Source organism: Vulpes lagopus, chromosome 24 (genome assembly GCF_018345385.1).
Source record: "Vulpes lagopus strain Blue_001 chromosome 24, ASM1834538v1, whole genome shotgun sequence".
Classification (NCBI taxonomy): domain Eukaryota; kingdom Metazoa; phylum Chordata; class Mammalia; order Carnivora; family Canidae; genus Vulpes; species Vulpes lagopus.
This window is the reverse complement of record NC_054847.1, coordinates 4911733-4925629: the sequence shown is the minus strand read 5'-3', so window position 1 is coordinate 4925629 and position 13897 is coordinate 4911733. Positions and strand designations below refer to the sequence as shown.

Below are 13897 nucleotides of genomic sequence, written 5' to 3'. Positions count from 1 at the left end.
CACTCAGTTACTTACCAAAATAGCCTCTTCACTGGGAGCTCTAAAAAGGGCTACTGGCTTCCCTCAGAGCAAGTGAGTGAGACAACATCCAGGATGGGAGTCATAGTCTTTAATAACATAATCTTGGAAGTTATATTCCATTATTTCTCTTGTATTTTAGTTGAGCTAGTCGAAGATTATTGGATAAAATACAGAATACAGGTTAAACGTGAGTTTCAGATGAACGTTCGTTTAGTATATTCTAAATATTACATTGGAGTATGTTTATATTAAAAAACTACATTTATTGTTTATCTGAAATTTAAATTCAAGGGGCATCCTGAATTTTTGCTTGCTAAGTCTGACACACCTAAGTTAGTGACGTCCTTTTACCTTTGCCACATCCTATTCATTACAAGCAAATCGTACTAGGTCCAATTCACACACGAAATGGTACAGGATTGTACAAGATTATGAACATTAATATATGGGGATTACTGGGGACCAACTTGGAGGCTGCTTATAGCAGTGACAAAAATAGAGCATTTAATTATGTCCTTCATAGGGTACATTATGAGTCTCTGTAGAGGTATTCTAATGCATTGTCCCTAAATTGTCTCAGTCTCTCACTGAAGAGATCTGCATTAGTCTGCTAAGACTATCATAACAAAATATCATAGTCTGAGTGGTTTAAACAACAAACAGTTATTTTTCCTACAGTACTAGAGGTCTAAAGTCCAAGATCAAGGTACCAGTGGGGTTGATTTATGATGAGTCTCCTCTTCCCCGCTTATAGATGATCACTTTCTTGTTGTGTCCTCATGTGGCCTTCCCTTTGTGCTGGTGTGGAAAGAGTGACAGATCTCTGGTGTCTCTTTCTCTTCTTTTAAGGATACTCATCTTATAGGATTCGGTATCTACCCTTATGATTTTATTTAATCTTAATTACCTCCCCGTAAGTCCTTTTCTCTGAATAAAATCACTTTGGGGGTAAGGGCCTCAACTCGAAATTTGGGATCACAGTTCAGTCTGAGTCTTATGCAATAAAAGGACAAGTTAGTACAGTTGAATCTGCTACTACAGTCGTAGCCCAACCCACGTTCCAATTGATGAAAGAAAGTATTTTCCATTCTCATTCTGGGTTTAGGGCTGGGCTGGTCCTAGGAAAGGACCCTTTAGCTCTCCTTTTGTCTGAAATCAAACCCAAGCAAGAAATCATATAAAATGTTGTTTCAGTAACTTTGCAATATAAAGTAAGTTAGTGGGAAGTTCTCTCTATATGCTTCCCAAAGGGTGCAGTCATGTGTAAAGGCTGATTGTTTATATTTTATGGTGCATGCTTCAGGTGAGATGATAACCTAAAGGCATTTTCTGGTCCTTATGTTAGGCAGTTTGCTAACCTAGAGGTTAATGTTGAAAGTCAGTCATGAAGGAAACTCCCAACAGTTCTGCACTCCTGTAAGAATTCTGTAATGAAGCCAGCATACAAAACAGAAGCAGCCGGGTAAGGCTGCTTGAACTGGGGGTTAGAGCATTTGGGTTTCTGGCTAATATCAGGAGCTTATTGGCTTAGCTGGGGTCCAGGAAGGTCACTCAGTTCTGTCCTCTCAGAATCACTAGCTACTGAACCTGAAACAAGGCTTTTCTTTCCTCCTTTCCCCTTATTTTAATACAACAGATTAGCATCTTCTTAGGCAAGGTCTCCTATAGGAATGCTTCCTCTCTGCTGAAATTCCAAATGGAACATTTGCTATGAACTTGAACTGCATAACTGGCATTTTATCCTGAAAGAACCATACTGCCTCATTCCCTCTGGCAATCTACAAAGAATTGAGTAAAATTCAAAGGCTACATAAATACTTCCATGAAAGAATGCTGACTAGTAAGGGTTGGAGATCTGGCCTACGGGACTTGAAGAGTGAGGGCTCATGAGACTTTGTAAAATCATACAATTAAACAGGTAAAAATTCTCCTTCAGGATATAGTTCAACGTTTTTAGATGGCACATAGCCTATTATGATCTCATTTCTGTCTAACTTTGCAGTCCATTTCCTTCCTTCACCTTGTACAGTAAACTTGACTCTTTTCTTAGCATTTTGCTAAAAGTACCCCTCATTTTTTTTTACCTCTTCATCTTTGAGGCATCTTTCCACTGCTTGAAAGGAACAGACTCCTGGTTTAATTGGCAAATTCTGAGCAACCCTCCCAAATTCAGCTAACGTATCAATCAATATCACTAGTAGGCATTTCTTAGTTGACACTCCTCTACTTCCTTGGGTTAAATGAACCACACTTATTCTCCTGTGAATGTGTCCCCCCTCCCCTCTATTTTAGCGTATGCTATTGTTTTGTGATTGTTTACTTGTCAATACGTCACTCCCAAATAAAATGATATATAGCTCTTTGAAAACAGGGATAATTCTATTCATATTGAATTTTTTTCTTTTAAGATCTTATTTATTTATGAGAGAGAGAGAGAGAGAGAGAGAGAGAGGCAGAGACACAGGCAGAGGGAGAAGCAGGCTCCGTGCAGGGAGCCCGACGTGGGACTCGATCTGGAGTCTCCAGGATCACACCCTGGCTGGAGGGGAGCACTAAACCGCTGAGCCACCCAGGCTGCCCTCATGGTTGCATTCTTACTTACTTACTTACTTACTTTATTTCTTTGTTTGTTTGTTTGTTTGTTTATTTTCAGCACCATGGGACTGTCACTCTCCCACAGTCCAAAGACTGGTAGCAAGTTCCTCTTCAGTTACTGAACCAATTGAGAGCTATCAGTGCCTAATCTCTCAGCTGGGGCAAATGCAGTCTCTGAGGTGGTGGGAAGCCAGTTTGCCTACATCTCCTGGCTGATTGAAAAGTCTTCATTCTAAAGAGCCGGCAGTTTGAATATGCGCGTATGCTACAGGACCTGGTCAGTCTAGAAATAACATTTTGAGGAGATACAGCAGTAAGGCTCCATTCCAACCACTTGACATCAGCTGAGATCACATACCTGGGATGGCTGAATCACTGCTGCCCTTACCTACGGATGAGAAAGGCAGGAAACACCTCTGCATTCCTAACTTGAAACTGCTAATGGAATGTGTGGTTCAACAATGTCCTTAATGAAATCATGCATTAAGGAAAAACCTTTTTAAATTCCAGTTTCCTGCAGTTGCAATCAAATGCCATCACATCAGTTTCATTAGCCACGATAGTAAGTTATACCATGGAATGTATAGAAATACGTCAATTAGGACAATTTATTCATCTGTTAAAAAAATAACATCTACTATCAGCTATTAAAAAGTTTACCATATTATTCTGGTTTTAAAGTACTTATAATAAAGTTGGGGTTAGCCAATGAATGTTTAAGCAGAATTATAACTAAAGTATAACAGTAGACATTTATTGATTTTTTTTAAATTGTAGTACGACTTGTGCCATGCATGCAATAAATTAAATGTGACACATTTATTGTCCTTAAGAACCTAACATTCCAGTCTGAGGGACAAAGAAGATATAGATAATTAAAGTATTTTTCAAAAAGTATATTACAGAGTATAAACCTTAAACTGAAGAATAAAATGAAATGAGGAGAGAGAGAGTGTGTGTGTGTGTGTGTGTGTGTGTGTTCATCTAGCCTCGATCCAGATAGTTTGATCAATAATTACTTTTCTCTGTCTAGACCACCAGTTGCAGATGCAGTTCATCTTTAATGACATCATCCATATTTAAAAGAACACCTTGAAGTTGCAGGGGAGGAAAAATAACTTTCCCTCCACCATTCACAGTTCATGGCTGAAACCCCTGCAATAATAGATTAACAACAAAAACAACAAAAGTATATTAACATGTGTATGGGAGAGACACTCAGAGAAAAATGAGTAAGTCTCAGAGGTGGCTCAGAACTCAAGCTTACGTGTCATCTTAAGCTAAAGACAAAAGAAAGAAAAATGTGGGAGGCCAGTTACAAAAAGGGTACTAGAAAAGGCAGGGTAAACGAGAGTAAGATTCTTTTTTTTTTTAAAGATTTTATTTATTTATTAATGAGAGACACAAGGGCAGAGACGCAGGCGGAGGAAGAAGCAGGCTCCATGCAGGGAGCCTGACGTGGGGCTCTATCCTGGGTCTCCAGGATCAGGCCATGGGCTGAAGGCGGCGCTAAACCACTGAGCCACCCAGGCTGCCCAAGAGTAAGGTTCCTTATGCAGACTTAAGTTCCCACTTTCTCCACTGATAAAAGTTTCTTGTGATTTAGCCATTTGTCTATTCCTGGTACAGAGTGGGAGACCCCCTTACAGATGGAGATTTCCTTTATAAATGTTAGCTTCTTTTACAAAGATAAGTCCTACTTTGTTTTCAGATGTTCTCCTGTGTTTGCTTTTTATCACAATAATCAACTCAAAATCATCCTTATGTCATAAAGGCATATTTTGGAGGTGCTATATTGTTTTCTCTTTCAAGGTTCTCTTACAAATATAACTTTCTAAAATTCAACAACAACAAAGACAACAAAAATCACATAAACCAAAAGTGGTCACCAGCCAAAGATTGGCAGGAGGTAACACAGACCTGTAGCCAAACAAAATTTACCTGTATCTGGGTGTATTCTTACAGCAACAAAGAGCAGCACACACTAGAGGGAATCATGATGTCTTCCAATAAGGGAAATATGAAGGGCTTGTTATATGATTTGAGCTTATGTCATATCAATGAGATAATTCAAAGCTAATATTAGACAACTTGTGAGAGAATTCAGAGAAGGAGAATTTTCTCTAGACTGAGTACTGTCAAGTAGAGGAGGGACTATTCCATGATTGGATATATCAATTCTCATAATTGAATAGACAAGATGAGTGGAGAGGGACTAGATCCGTAATTGGTGGCCTGGGAGTCACTAATGTTGTGAAGAAAGCTTGGTTGTTGCTGCGTTTTGCACATTGTGCTTTTGTTTCTGCCTGTGCTGAGACATGATTACAAAGTGGTCTCTTTTGTCTTGCTCCGTCAAGGCCACAGATAGATCTAATTTAGAGGTTTTCAGCCATTGGCACTATTGATATTTTGGGCCAATTAATTATTTGTTGTGGGAGTAGTCCTGTGTATTGTAGGGTATTTAGCAGCACCCTGGACTTGACCCGTTAGATGCCAGAAAAACCTCTGCTTCCAGTCAAGACAATCAAACATGTCTCCAGTCATTGCCAAATGTTCTGTGAGGACCGAGTCACCCCTAGTTGAGAACCACTGAGCTAGTGTAATGTATTGTTATGTGAATTAATTTATGTTAAACAGAACACACTGCAGCTACCGACTGATAAATGTCAGGGATGCTTCTTTACTGTATTAAAAATAAACAACAATAAAAACAACAAAGCATAATTATATGTATATAGCAAACAATCTGATTTTGGAAACTCTTGTGGAACTTGGAGAGCACCCTTTTTATTGAAAAATATCTGAAGGAATGCCTGAGTGGCTTAATTGGTTAAAAGTCTACCTTCAGGGATCCCTGGGTGGCGCAGCAGTTTGGCACCTGCCTTTGGCCCAGGGCACGATCCTGGAGACCCAGGATCGAATCCCATGTCAGGCTCCCGGTGCATGGAGCCTGCTTCTCCCTCTGCCTGTGTCTCTGCCTCTCTCTCTCTCTCTCTCCCTGTGTAACTATCATAAATAAATAAAAAAACAAAATTAAATTAAAAAAAAAAGTCTACCTTCAGCTTAGGTCATGACCCCAGGGTCCTAGGATGGAGCCCCAACACTGTCTCCCTGCTCGCTTGGAAGTCTGCTTCTTCCTCTTCCTCTGCCCCTCCTCCTGCTTGGGCTCGTCTGCGCGGTCTCTCTCTCTCAAATAAATAAATGAAACCTTTAAGAGATATCTGGAGAAATATGTCCTTCACATCAGAGATTGTTAACTAACTAATAATAATTAGAGAAATCAGGCAACCATTATACGCAATAGTTTACAGTCACTCAAAATAATATTGTGAACAAATCTAAGCAACACACAACATGATGCCATTTTTTACTACTAGAAAAGAGATTGTACAATCGCTTGATCTTTATAATCCAATGTTAGTTCAGTGCTTTCTAGGATTCTCCTTTACTACATAGTTTGTTCCCCTGTATTCTAAGCTCCACTCCTCTCACTCTATAGCTAACAAGTCTTATATGCTTAATGAGTGTCTATTGCGTACATTTTCTTACCTAAATGCACTATTTTTCTCTGTGAATATCTGATATGATTTTATTAATGTAAAACACATGCAGTAAAGTACCCGAATCTCAAATGTGCAACTCAATAAATTGTATGTATTAATAACAATCATGTAAAATCAACCAGATTAAGATTTATATAATTTCCAGCTCTATGGAGGCCCTCTCACAGTCCATAATTTCCCTCACACATAACACAAAGATCACTACTCTTCTTTGCATCACCATTGATACTGATTATCGGTGCTTTAACATCTCTCAAGGAATTATAGTATAAGTACTCTTTTGTGTCTGAATTATTACAGATAGAATGATGTCTGCAAGATTTGTCTACTCTCTTATATGGGGATTGGTCCATTATTTCTCAAATCTATGTAATATTTCATTTTAGAGATATACCACAATTTGTGTACCTGCCCTGTTGATGGACTTTTTAGGTTATTTTAGTTTATTGTTTATTATAAGTAAAGGGGCTATAAACATTCATGTTCAAGTCTTTTGGTGGACACAAGTGCTTATTCTCATATAAGAGTAGAATGGCTGTTAATAAGGTAATATTAATTTTATAACATATTTCTAAAATGTTTTCTATAGAAAATGCATTCCATAAAGGCAAGCTATATGCTATATGAAAATTCTAGCTGCCTCACATTCTTACTAATCTTGGATAGTCCTTTTTTTTTTTTCTCATTCCTAGAGCATAACACTTCCTGTAGGCTATTCTTTCTTTCTTTCTTTCTTCTTTCTTTCTTTCTTTCTTTCTTTCTTTCTTTCTTCTTCTTTCTTTCTTTCTTTCTTTTCTTCTTTCTTTTTTTCTTCTTTCTTTCTTTCTTTTTTCTTCTTTCTTTCTTTCTTTCTTTCTTCTTTCTTCTTTCTTTCTTTCTTTCTTTCTTCTTTCTTTCTTTCTTTCTTTCTTTCTTTCTTTCTTCTTTCTTTCTTCTTCTTTTTTTAATATTTTATTTATTTATTCATGAGAGACACACACACACAGAAAGAAAGAGAGAGAGGCAGACTCACAGGCAAAGGGAGAAGCAGGGTCCATGCATGGTGCCCAGGTGTTACTCGATCCTGGAAATTCAGGATCATGCCCTGGGCCAAAGGCAGATGCTAAACCACTGAGCCACCCAGGCATCTTTCTTTCATCTTTCTTTCTTTCTTTGATTAACTTATTTGGAGAGAGAGTGAGAGAGAGAGCATCTGAGCAGAGGGAGAGGGACAGAGAGAATCTCCAGGAGACTCTCCACTGAGTGCAGAGCTTCTTTTTTTTTAAGATTTATTTTTATTTATTTATAAGAGAGAGAGAGAGAGAGGCAGAGACACAGGCAGAGGGAGAAGCAGGGTCCATGCAGGGAGCCCGATGTGGGACTCGATCCTGGGACTACAGGGTCATGCCCTGGGCCAAAGGCAGGTGTGAAACTGCTGGGCCACCCAGGGATCCCCGAGTGCAGAGCTTCTTATATGTTATCATGTGTTTAGATCCTAGGACAAAACTCAGAGAATGATTAACTTTCTTGCTTGTCCCTTGAAGGGAAAAATAGTTTCCTTGGCTTATTCAGAGCTAAAATATAGAATATGAGTAAATAAGACCTAGTGTAAAAGAGCAGACAGGGAGCTTTTCTAAAAATGGAGTCACTGCAGCTTCCCTACCTCCCTGAGATGACTCCAGCCCCCAATGACAATTTTATAAAGCTTCATGGGAGTCTGTGAAGTGATGGAACTATCCAAGATCTGTCCAGTCCTTATCCACAGAAACTGTAAGATAATAAAAATATATTACTTTAAAATACAGTATTACTTTTAGATAGACTATAGTTAATTAAGGCTCCCTCTTATAATTAAGACTGTTTCTTGTAATTGTTCAAATGAGCACTTTAAAATAATAGCTATACAAAGAAGTATAAAAAATAAAATGAAGTATTAAATGGAAAAAAATATTAAAAATATTCAAGTAACCAAAAGATTGAAAGAAAAAAAAAAACAAAAAACAAAAACAGAAAACCACCAGAGAGAGGGAGACAGGTTGGTCATAGCCTTGGCAAAAATCAGAATGCTGTGTCTTTATCAGCTCTGATGCAGCCCAGCCAGGCCCTGAGACACAGCACAGCAGGAGTCTGGCCTGTGCCCCGGGCCTCTCCACAGGCTGGAGCCCATGTCTGCAATGCCAGCCCTTCCGTGGGAGCAGTCTCAGCCCCCGCACCTGGATAGGGGAGTTGCTGCCATTTGGTAAGAACTGTAGTCAATTAGGGATCATTTATCAGCCTGGACTTAGAAGTGAGAATTTAGCTATGTGATGCCACCATTACTGCTTTGAGCACCATCAGAAAGGGAGGAGTGAAAGAGAACTTGGTAAATGTAAATAATAATAATAGTAGTAATGAAAAAAGTCCAGCACTAGAGCCCCTTCTTCTACCAAATGCAAAAGCTACTCTGATGAGAAGTCCAAGGATCCCTCTAAAAGTGAACAGAGCACCAAGGAGTCCAGTCAGAATGGTCATGGCAAGGATCAAAGAAAGAGGTGCAGCGCTCCCAGTGTGGCAGCAGTACCAGTCTCATCCAGTTCGGCCAGCAGCTCTGGCTCCTGCAGCAGCTCTGGCTCTTCCTCCCTGGGCACTGGGTAAGTCTAGCACATACTGTAGCTCCCCATGTTCTCCCAGTATTTCTTGGTGTAGAGATGACGAGTGAGGTTCCTGCTCCAAATCTAAATCACCCAAAAGGAAAGGAAAAGATAGAGGTTTGGCACTAACTCCACCAAAGGGCACGTTGGGAGGCTCACCAGGAATGTGACCAAGGATCACATGATGGAGATAATCTCTACCTATGAGAAAATGATTGACATGGTTGTAAAAAGGATTCACTTCCATCTATGCAACAGTTTTGAATACAGGGAGTTTGAGAATCCAGATGAAGCCAAGAAAGCACAGAAGCTCCTGGATGCAAGGCAAGTCCGTGGCCAGGAGATTACTGCTCCCACCGTGCCTGCACCTAGTCCCCTGGTCTAGTCCACCCCCAGGTGCTGCCACTACCTCCCGTGTGTTGCCAGGTCCCCCCGTAGAAGATCAGGTTGTACCCCTGCCCTGCGGATCTCATGTGCAACTGCAACCTTGTCCCCACTCCAGCAGCACAGCCACAAGCAGCCCCAGCTCAACCCATCCCCTTAAGCAGGCTCTACCATCTGTGACTTACATCGTGTCCAACTCAGTGTTGTTACTTATCTAAGGATCCACTTAGGGCCAAGCTCCAGCTTCAGAAGTGGTGGTGTTCAAATGTGTGCCTGTAAAGACCCCCTCCAATTTTCTGGCCAGAAAGATTCCATGTTCCCAGTTCCTGAGACTCGGTGTAGTGGCAAAGCCAGCAGGACCAGCAGGACTCTGGGTGGCAGTGCAGCACTAGGCTACAAGCAAGCTGCCCCATTCCACTGATGATCTGGGGCCAGTGTGGAGGGCTGAGTGACTTTCAGGAAAGGATGTACTTTTCACAATTGCTATTCCTGTTAGTCTTAGCCCTGCTCCCCTGCTTGAGTCCTCTTCTGACCTCTTGGATCACTCTATGTTAGTTGCCCTAAGTGGTTCTGTTCTTACATGTACCCATGTGCGCACGCGCGCACACACACACGCACACACACACACACATACACCACCCCATGTCTCCTTTTCTCTCTCGAAAACTGGAGAGCAAGCTAAGAACCAGCTCTTCAGGGTCATCTCAACCCTGCTGTCACCGCTGTTATTTATGTTTTTTCAGCTTTTATTGTGCAGTCAGCACTATACATTTTCTGTTTTGCGTTTCTGGAACTTGGCAACATCTTAGATAACATTGTGTTTGTTCTTTGTCGTGTAGAGTGAAAAGATTGTGTTGAATAAACCTAGGCTTAGAATGCAAAAAAAAAAAAAAAGACAAACCTGGAAACAAAAACAAAACATGGAATAACAACTAAACGAGGAACAGCAAAACAGATGGAAGAACAAGAAAATTAGAATGATAGTAGACTTAAACCATATCAGTAAACTGAGTAAACTGCATGAAATCTTAGAAATAAGCATTTTATTAAAAGATAAATATTGCAATATTAAAACCAAAGACCAAATATATCTCCGTCTTTAAATAGGTTGCAAAAGAAATGCTGGAAAATGATATAAAATGCAGGCACTAAGCTTAAAGGAGTTAATTCAGACAAAATATATTCTAAGACAAGGAGTATAGCCAAAGATAAATTGGAACATTGCATTATGAAACAGGGTAAATTTCACAACAAAACATGACCATCTTAAATATGTTTGTATTTAATAACAGAGCTTCTAACTACATCCAGTAAAAAAAAAAAAAAAAAACAGCAACAAAAACTTACCTAGCGATAGAATAATTAAACAAATCCACAATTACAACTGGAAACTTCACTATTTCACATTTCCCAACATTTGATAGGCAGAGTACAGGAATAAATAGAGAAGATATGAATAATACTACCCTCCAATTTTACCTAATTGATATTTACAGAAGGTTACACTCAGCAATTGCTGAGTTACATTGTATCCGAGGGCACTTGGAATTATCCTTAATACAGGTAACATACTGGGCTATCACATAGATCTAATAAATTTCTAACTTAAGAAATAACACAGAATATGTTCTTGACCAGAGTGGAATAAAAGTGGCAATTTATAATAATAGATTATCTAGAAATCTCTGAAATATCAGGAAGTTGTTTACAAATATATTTATAAATCAAACATAGATATTTGAATTCTCAAAGAAGAAATCACAAGGGAAATTAGAAAATGTTTTGAACTGAATGATAATGAAACATTTGAAACTTTAAAAATGTGTACAAAGAAGCAACAACATAAGTTTCAATTGGCCTGATACAAATTCGCATCTTTAATGTGAGGCGAATTTCTTCCTCATCCATTTTCTCTTGCCATCTCTTCCCCTAGTTTCCTTTCGCTTTGCTTTCTGGACTTGCTTCCTCTGAAAACAATCAGATGGACTAAGCAAAGTTGATATCCTCACTTGAGGGAAGAGACAAGGAGTCCAGGTGATGGCCCAAGGCCAGGTGTCAGAGCTTGAGCCTAAGGAGTAAGTCCAGTGGTGAGGTTGCAGAGTATGACCTAGTAATCTGTGCCACAGTGGTGTATATGTTGATTTCTGAGCTGGTTATGGAGATCACTGGGGAAGAGTCATCTCTTGTATGGGTCAGAACCCAAGCAGAATAAAAAGATTATCCATATGGAGGGGAGGAGGGCAGTGACAATGAAGAGAAGACCAGTTCCATACAAAGAAACTACAAACAAGCAAATATGTTAAGGATAATGGGATCCAGACTTCTCAATATTGAGCAATAAAGTTAAAGATACAGAAAGTAAAATGAGAGAGGGAGAGAGAGAAACCTAAAATGACTTAGGTAGTTAGGTTGGAATTAGAAATACCTTTATGAACTCATGATTTTCAACATGCACAAGTAAACAATCAGATGTAAATGTGTTCACCATGTGTAAATGTGTAGATGTACATATGGATAGTAATTTTTTAAAGATTTTTTTCCTTTATTCATGAGAGACAGAGACAGAGAGACAGAGGCATAGGGAGAAGTAGGCTCCCTGATGCGAGGCTTGATCCCAGGACCCTGAGATCATGACCTGAGCCCAAGGCGGTTGCCCAACTGACTGAGCCACCCAGGCACCCCTGTATAGTATTAAATCCTTAATTCTCTAACTGTCCACTGAGGTGCCTGGGAAGCAACAACAGATCAATAGTAGTGGATATACTACTATATCAGTAGTAGTGGATCTAAATACTTAGATCTGGGCTTCTAAATACAGCTTACCAATAAAACGAACAAAGAACCCAATAAAAAATAGGTAAAAGATAAAAAATAGATATTTTAACATAAATCTCATGCAAGAGGATATTCAGATGGCAAATAAGCACATTAAAAGTGCTACACATGATTAGTAAAATGGAGATGTGAATTAAAACCACAAATGAGGCACTGATGCACATCTATTAGAGCAGCTAACCCTCATGATGGTGAGAATTTGGAAGAACTGGAACTCTCATAAACTGCTCATGAGCATCTCAAATATTATAAGCACTTTTGAAAAGAACTAAAATGTTTCTTAAAATGTTTGATATGTATCTTGAGTGAGATCCAGCTATTGCATTCCTAAATATTTACCTAGGAAAAATTAAAGCATATATTCATGCAAAGACTTCTGTGTGAATGATCATAGCAACTTTATCTCTTGTGGCCAAAAACTAGAAGCAAACCGAATGTCCATTCATAGCTTACTGGTTCAACAAACTATGATATTCTTTTACAAGAGAATACTACTAAGCAATCTAAAGGACTGATCTACTGATTTGCACAGTAACATAGATGAATCTCAAAATAATTAGGCTGCAACAAAGAAGGAGAAGTTTTTTTTTTTAAATCACATTGCATGATTCCATTCATACAAAACTCCAAGTATGAACTAATAGATGGTTTCAAAAGGCAGATCTGTGGTTACCTGTGGAGGAGGTGTGAGGGCAGGAAGGCCCAAGAACAGGAGAATGAAAAGTTGAATGAAGAAACTTTTAGTAGTGATATATTTTGGCCATTGTTTCATAAGTGTGCAAGTATATAAAAACTTGCCATATTGTACATTTCAAGGCACCCAGGAGACTCAGTCCATTAAGTGTCTGCCTTCAATTCAGGTCATGATCCCAGGGTCCTGGGATCAAGTCCTGCATCAGGGTCCCTGCTCAGCAGGGAGTCTGATTCTCCCTCTACCCCTCCCCCCACTCGTGTTTTCTCTCTCTCTCTCTCTCCTTCACACAAAAATGAATAAGTAAATAAAATCTTTAAAAAAGTGTACATTTAAAATAGGTGCAGTTTGTTTTATGCCAATTATTTCCCAATAAAGCTATTACAGGTGTACTTCCTTTCACTGTGCTTCAATTTACTGATCTTTGAAGATACTGTGTTCTTTGTACAGGTTGAAGGTTTGTGCAACACTGTGTGGAGCAAGATTATCTGTGCCATTTTGCCGACAGCATTTGCTCACTTTATGTCCCTGTGTCACATTTTAGTAATTCTCCCAATATTTCCAACTTTTTAAGTGTTATTTCATTTGCTGTGGTGATCTGTGACTAGTGACCTATGATCTTACTACCGCAATTGTTTGGGGGGACACAAACCACACCCATAAAAGACAGTAAACTTAATAAATTGTTGTGTGTGATCTGACTGCTCTACTGACCATTCTTACATCTCTCTCCTTCTCTTCAGGCCTCCCTGAGGCACAAATATACTGAAATGAGGCCTATTAATAGCCTCAAAATAGTCTCTAATTGCTCAAGTGAAAGGAAGAGTTGCATGTCTCTCATTTCAAATCAAAAGCTTAGTAATGATTAAGCTTAGTGAAGAAGGCATGGCAAAAGCTTAGACAAATCAAAAACTTGGCTTCTTGGCCTAAGAGCCAAATTGTGGATGCAAAAAAAAGTTCTTAAAGGAAAGTGCTACTCCAGTGAAGACATAAATGATAAGAAAGTGAAACAACCTTATTGCTGATAAGAAGGTTTGAGTGGTCTGGGTAAAAGATCAGCCCAGCTACAACATTCTCTTAAAGTCACGCTGAATCCAGAGCAAGACCCTAATTCTCTTCAATTCTATGAGGGTTATGAGAAGTGAGGAAACTGCAGAAGCAAAGTGTGAAGCTAGCAAAAACTGGTTCATGAGATTTAA

General features: G+C 39.2%; 1 pseudogene; it reads left to right on the top strand.

Annotated features, from left to right (window-relative positions):
• The window catches only part of LOC121482110, a 67804-nt pseudogene extending 58631 nt beyond the window's left edge, over nt 1-9173 (top strand).
• The last annotated feature ends 4724 nt before the right edge of the window (nt 9174-13897 follow it).